Source organism: Etheostoma spectabile, chromosome 10 (assembly GCF_008692095.1).
Source record: "Etheostoma spectabile isolate EspeVRDwgs_2016 chromosome 10, UIUC_Espe_1.0, whole genome shotgun sequence".
In the NCBI taxonomy this organism is placed as follows: Eukaryota; Metazoa; Chordata; class Actinopteri; order Perciformes; family Percidae; genus Etheostoma; species Etheostoma spectabile.
In genome coordinates, this window is record NC_045742.1 from 11,987,529 (window position 1) to 11,993,538 (window position 6,010).

The following is a 6,010-nucleotide window of genomic DNA, read 5'->3' on the forward strand; positions in this document are numbered from 1 at the left end:
GTTATTCCCTCTCTAATCTGTCTGTCTAATCTAATATACAAATTATTTTTTTTTTTTAGCGGCTGTGGCTGATTTAACCGGTAATACTCTGGTAAATCCGGACTAGCCTGACCGGCTGTGTGCTGTAATATGAGAGAACGAGGTTATATTCACAGAGGATAACCTCCCTCTACAGAACACACATCACACATCCAATGTGCCTGCCACTGCCCCTTTCTATCTCCCAAACACACCTAGCAAAACAGTCTTGCTCTTTTGAACTTAAAACAAAAACCTTAGTGATACTCCTAAATAGGTTATAGTCTCACTCTAATAAACGTTGACTTCCTGCTGATGAAAAATAGGTTTTGTTAAGAAAAAGACATTTCCTTTACCACTAACCATAATTGTTAGCAAACCCCAGGCGGGTAAGCTCAGCCACTCCTGCCCATATGTTGCCTGTGTGATAGATGCAGCAGCAGGGGGGAGGGGTCAAGTTTATTGCTTTTCATAATGTGCCACCAGTGTCAAGTAATGAGGACTTTGCCCTATGATTGTGCCTGTTTAAAATGTGGCACTTTATCACCTTACTACTGGGCTGCAGCAACCTTTGATGGCACAGGCTCCATAAGGCTCGCCACAAATTAGTAGGTCTTGTTATTTCAGCATTAGCTTGTCAACACCTCATCTTAATTTCACAGCTGAACCACATCTGAACCACATAAATGGAGACCTCGAACGCTTTGGCTGCTTGTGTCGAGAGGAGATAGGAGGTGAGAGTGTGTGGGCGTAAGCACACAGGCGTATTTGTGTCTATTCCACTATGTATGGATGTGAGTGCGTGTCAGCATGTGTCGAAAAGGCATTCTCCTCCTCAGAGAGATGTGAATTCAAAATAACAGACACAGAGATAGAAATAGAGGGAGAGAGGCAGCGAGAGGCAGCGAGAGTGAGCGTGCGCTCGAGAAAAAATAATCTAATGCTATGTTATCCCTGCAAAACCTGACAAACCACCCCCGAGACTGATCTGGCTTAACATTCAGTGTGGTTAGGGGCTTGTTTGTGCTCCTATGATTGGAGCAGGCTGGCTAAGTTGGCCTCATAACAGTCCAGTCACAGTGGAGCCCAAGTGGAGTCACGCTTCCTAGGGATGGCAGGCCTGTCTCTATCTGGCTACAGATATCAATAAAGGCAGCAGTGCAGTCTTCTGGGAGTCTGGACAGTCCAAATTTTCTCCCCTGCAGGAGGGTTATTAATTGTCCCGATGTTGTATGGGGTCTGCTTGCACAACATGTTTTTTTTGTTGAACATTCTAAATTCCAGGCATGTATCCCAGAATGCAATTAGTCCTCTGCCATTAGATCAAGCGACACATGTCTTCTCGCCTTGTGCCCGGTCTGGAATTGCGGTGAGGGGAGGCAGAAAAAGAAAGAAATTAGTATGGAAATTAGCTGTCTTCAAAGCCTTTGGCGTTAAAGGTGGTCTAAGGTGCTACAGGAAGGTGGCAGTTCCCTTTGCAGATATCCAAGTAAGAGAAAATGCAGGGATACAGGAGGATTGATTTCCTTGGGAGACTCATATCCCTCTGTGCAATGTGGGATTAAGGAAATGGCACATGAAAGGCATATCATGCTGTTTAGTATACACTAATTGCCCATGCCGTACAGAGTGGTCTGGGAAAAGCAGATTGTATTTTAACATCACACCGTGATTTTTGATCCATGGAGAGCTGGAGGTCCTTAACATTTTAAAATAAACACATTTTGTAGAGTTAGTAATCTTTACTTGAGCCCAGGCCTGAGAGATGAGTCTGCTTTGCCTTCTGATGCTTTTCTTCACTTCCTCTGGGCATTAGAAAAAATTATGACATACTGACACATGTTGAAGCTCCACTGCAGTAATGCATGTATTATATCATGTAAGTCAGCGCTTCATGACTTTAGCACCCAGGGCAGTATTTAGGGCAAATGGCAAAAGTGGAAGCATGCACACAGTAAAAACTGGGCGCACTAACATTTTACTGGGGGTGCAAAGAGAAAATGGGGGAGATTGGTTGGAGAATCGGTGCAGCGGGTGCGGTATTACAATCAATTTATCGCACCGTTGTGACAAAAAAAGAGATGAGCTAGAAGGCAAAGCTTATGAGACTTATGAGATGTTATATAACCATGTAGAACACCGTGCTAAGATGCGGTATTGTGTGAACAATGTGAGACCTGAGGATTATCAATACCTTGGCCCATCAGCTGCAACGTGGAACAATTTCTATTAAATTGTAACAGTTTGCTGTATTGGTACAATATTTGGTGGTTGTATAGGGTCATTTCTTTTCTATTTTACAACCTTCTAGTAGCTTTGCATGTACACGTACAGATAACATGTAAGCTCATGTGGTTATTAATGTTACAGTTGGTTGCTCTCTGCATGCATTCAAAGTGAAGAGAACAGATTTTGGGTTGGACTTTCTTGTTAAAATAACCTGTGTAAAGTTAGGAAACAATTGTAGTCATGGGTAAAGGAAGAACTTTGTGGTTAAGGTCAGGGGAAATTTACAGTGATGGTTTAAAAAAACATAATTTTGACTGTTGGTAGGACATGGGATACCAACATGTGCTTGTCAGGTAAACATAAGTCGCATTTGGCACTTGAACAAACAACTGATGCTGTCTTTTTTAGGTGTGAGCAGTTTTGTTTAAAACTCAGTTTCCTTAATTTTCAGGCATCAACCACTTCTTGGTTAGTCGTTTTTAGCAAAAATAGTGTATTAGTGTGCTTGGTATAAGCACAAAGAAAGTCATTCAGACTCGTCTCAAGGTTTCCTCTTTTATCCCATACAACTTCATGGTCCTTATTACCTGAATATCTAAGATAATTGCTCTTTCTGCACCTCCTGGCTTCATTATCTCTCTTACTATGTAGTAGGGTGCTGCTGCTTTTTTTTGGCAAAAGGCAATCTGGCCCTGAGGCTATAGGAATTCCTTTCCCCCATGCGTCAGCTAATGTTTACTGAGGCCTGAGGACTGAGGATGGATCACAGGATTTCATAATCCACTGCCCATACAATGGAGCAAGGGCAAAAAAAATAATTCTCTTTGTGTCAACAGTTGTTTAATTCATGGGTAATTTCCCCATAGCCAGACTCTCGCTGCAGCCTGAGATAAAGAGAAAGAAAGAGATAGCAAAAGAGATGTCCACACTCAAGTGCTCTGCTTCTCTGGAAGCCTTGCTTTGTTTTTCACCTGAGTTTTTCCTTCTCATTTATTTGTTTTAACCAACCATGTATTTGTTTTTATTTTTTCAAAGATTTTTTTGTTTTTCTCCCATTTATTTAGAATGACAGTGGATAGAAAGGACAGGTGGGAGAGAAGGGGGATGACACGCAGCAAAAGGCCGCTGCAAAGGCCTCAGTCTACATGGGGCGCACGCTCTTACTGGGTAAGCTAGAGGTCGCCCCTATCTATTTTAATGTATGAGAGCCATATACAGTAAGTCAAGAGATGCAGATGATGTCAGCAGTTCAGGAAGGTGTGTGTGTTTGTGTGTGTGTGTGAGGTGGGGGGCATCTCTAGAAACACTAGTCAACAGTTTCTTTTTGCTCCCTGGGCACTGGCTACTTTCCAAGATGTAGTTCAGGATCAATGTGCTGTGGAAGTGAGCTCTAAATGGCAGCACTGAAGGTAAAACTCACGCAGACCTGAGCACAGACTGAAAATCTGAATTTCAGAAATCTGGTATTTCACATGGTATAGAGCGGCTGTGCCTCCTCTTTAATATTTTCTTATTTCATTTTCTTATAGTTATACACAGTATAGACAGTTATATATAGTTATAGTTTATAGTGGTTGATGGGTTTTATCACACATTAGAAAAGTTGTGTCAAGGGACCATTTTCAAATACTAATAGATTAAAGCAGTGTTCCTTTCCTCAGCGCAAATTAAGACAAAAATATTCTTAGGCAATCAAAAAATGTATTTTTCATCAACTAATTGAAAACTCAACAACAAGGAGAAAGACGGACAAATGAACAAATTACTGTTAATGGAATGTCCAACTCAAAGACTTGCATGCATCTGCAGACTCATAGTGTTGCCTAGCTCCTGATAAGAAATAAGAAATGTATCCTCCGTTGCTCAAAATTAGCTCTTGCTCAGAAGTTGATTTAGCTGCGTGACCTGTTGTTTTTAAGAAGCTTGTTACATTCAGTAATGTTCCGTCTCTGTCAGTGATGTTATCTGATGTAACCGGTTCTCTAAATTCATTAACAGAATTAGACAAGTGGCAGCAACAAAACAGCTGGGGCAAACTAGGAAAACAAGCACACTGACATTTATAAAGAGGTAAGCTAATGTAACATTATAAAGTGTGAATGTCAATCTAACGTTAATGTTACTTTCAGTCGTCCTGCACTCATCTTTCGTGCTATTATCTAAAAGAAAGAGTATTTTCCAGGAATAATGTAAAAAATGACACAAATCTGACTACAATAGCTTTGGTTTTTGAAACCAAACTAGAACTAATTAAATCAAATGACTAACATTTAAACAAATAAACCTTTTCGTGAAAAGACTAAAACTAACACTAGATTAAAGGTGCTCTGTAAACATTCATTGTTGCACATCAAAACTCATAAAAGGCTTCCATTTTTTTATATTTTAAAAGGAGCTGTACTCAAAATACCAAAATAAACAGCCTGCATATGACTCTTACAGACCGTTCCCCAATACTTAAACGTTACGTTACGATACATTTTTCATGCACATGCGATTGGACCAACTATCAAAACAAAGGACAGAGAAACTTGAATTACAGCAAATACACAGACAGAGTGGGACTTCATTGTCTGCTCAGGATACCACTAAATCTTTGCATAGCAAATATTTGCATTACTAATGGTCAAAAACTCCACAGAGTGCCTTTAAACAATGCACTCTGCTATTATCACACAGACTCACAGGGCCTCATGTACTAACGTTTTTGAGCCCACTTCAGGCGTATTGGCTGCGCAAGGTGTGCGTAAAAGCATGGCGAGGTATGTACAAACATGGCGCACTGAGGTAAAGGCGCAGACTGCCTGTTGTGGGAACTGAAAATGGCAAATAGTGCTTTTCCGTGTCATGCATTTGCATTCACAGGGGAAAGTGGGAGTTTTCCATAAAGAGATGGGAGGGGAAGCGTAAAGTGCGCCTAATTACAGTATGTATTCCGCGGTATGTACAAAAACCTCCCATGACAGCACGCCTCTATTTTGCGGTGAAAATTGTCCGCCTCTTAAAAGCAGGTATAAACCAGCTGCAAGCGGGTTTCCTCGCATATGGCTTCTGGTGAAATGGCAGCAGTAATCCGAGCAAGACGAAGACATAGGTCAAGGAGACGAGCTGAAAGGATTTTTGCCACAAGGATCACACTTTTCAGTTGTGTGAACACAAAATCATCAAGCGTTACAGATAAGAAGCCATGCAATATTACAGTTACTGGAAGAAATCAAAGATGACATTGAATCTTAGACTCAGCGTTCACATTCCATTACAGCAGTTGTTCAACTCCTCGCTACATTACAAATACTGTATAGGCATCAGAATCATTTTAACAGCATCAGTAGAGGGAATATCGCAATCTGCACTCAGCCATATCATAGCACAAGTACTTAACGCTTTGTACAGCGCAATTTACGGTATAGTGTGCTGAGAAAGGCGCTGATTACCCAATGAACTGCAGGATTGGTAAATATGACGTAAGCTGAAGTATCACAGCGTGTGCCATTGCGCTGATAACGCTACGTTTGCAAATGTACATACATGAGGGCCACAGACTTTTTGTCTTACCAAGAGTATTTGCTCACCAAGTGTAGTCACATAACAGAGAGGCTAAAGACAGCTTCTCCTAGGCTCTGCTGCAGCTACACTGTTCAAACCATCGATATGTGTTTATAGTGCTGGGGGCTCCTCTGCTGTGTCCCTCACTGATCACAAAGGTGGAAAAACTCCACAGTGTTTGCGGGCAAGCCATCATGGCCTTTTGCAGACCTCAGGA